Raw genomic sequence first — 1,066 nt, 5'->3', positions numbered from 1 at the left:
CCAGAAAATCCATTTTGAGTGCAGGGAGGTCAGAATCCAACAGCATCAGCAGTCCTTTTTCAGCCTGAATCAGATTTTTGCTCAGCTCCCTCAATTTCAGCCAGAAAATACCTGAAATTACAGAAAAACACACAAACTCATAGTAAAGTCCATAAATATAAATTTTGCCTAAAAACTAATGAGAATAAACTAAAAACTAACTAAAATATACTAAAATCTATATGAAATTAACCCCAAAAAGTGTATAAATTACCCGCTCATCAGTCTACAGACTTATGCTTTTCCCCTTTGATATAAGAGACAGAGATAGGATATGGTTGGACTCATAACCTAAAGACAGCCTAAACTCTTGGGAAAAGTTGGTCAATGCTTTCTTGGCCAAATTCTTTCCACCTCAAAAGTTGAGCAAGCTTAGAGTGGAAGTCCAAACCTTCACACAGAAGGAAGGTGAATCCCTCTATGAAGCTTGGGAAAGATACAAGCAATTGATCAGAAGGTGTCCTTTTGATATGTTTTCAGAATGGAGCATCATATGTATATTCTATGATGGTCTATCTGAATTGTTTAATATGTCATTGGACCAATCTGCTGAAGGATCTCTTCATCTGAAGAAGATGCCTGTAGAAGCCCAGGAACTCATTGAAATGGTTGCAAATAACCAATTCATGTACACTTTTGAAAGAAATCCTGTGAATAATGGGACAACTCAGAAGAAAGGAGTTCTTGAGATTGATACTCTGAATGCCATATTGGCTCAGAACAAAATATTGAATCAGCAAGTCAATATGATTTCTCAGAGTCTGTCTGGAATGCAAGCTGTATCAGGCAGTACTAAGGAAGCTTCCTCTGAAGAAGAAACCTATGACCCTGAGAATCCTGTAATGGAAGAGGTGAATTACATGGGAGAATCCTATGGAAACACCTATAATCCTTCATGGAAGAATCATCCAAATTTTTCATGGAAGGACCAACAGAAGCCTAATCAAGGCTTCAATACTAATAATGGTGGGAGAGCACGGTTTGGCAATAACAAACTTTTTCTATCATCTTCTCAGCAACAGACAGA

At 37.6% G+C, this 1,066-nt stretch overlaps 1 non-coding gene across 1 annotated transcript; it reads right to left on the bottom strand.

Annotated features, from left to right (window-relative positions):
• Nucleotides 1-407: 407 nt before the first annotated feature.
• On the bottom strand, nucleotides 408-514 carry LOC148567622 (small nucleolar RNA R71). The gene has a single exon (XR_015881684.1). It is a non-coding gene; the product is annotated as a small nucleolar RNA R71 (small nucleolar RNA).
• Nucleotides 515-1,066: the final 552 nt, after the last annotated feature.

Source organism: Arachis ipaensis, chromosome B4, assembly GCF_059453495.1.
Source record: "Arachis ipaensis isolate K30076 ecotype BB chromosome B4, ASM5945349v1, whole genome shotgun sequence".
Taxonomy (NCBI): Eukaryota; Viridiplantae; Streptophyta; class Magnoliopsida; order Fabales; family Fabaceae; genus Arachis; species Arachis ipaensis.
This window is presented reverse-complemented; position numbering and strand designations above follow the sequence as displayed.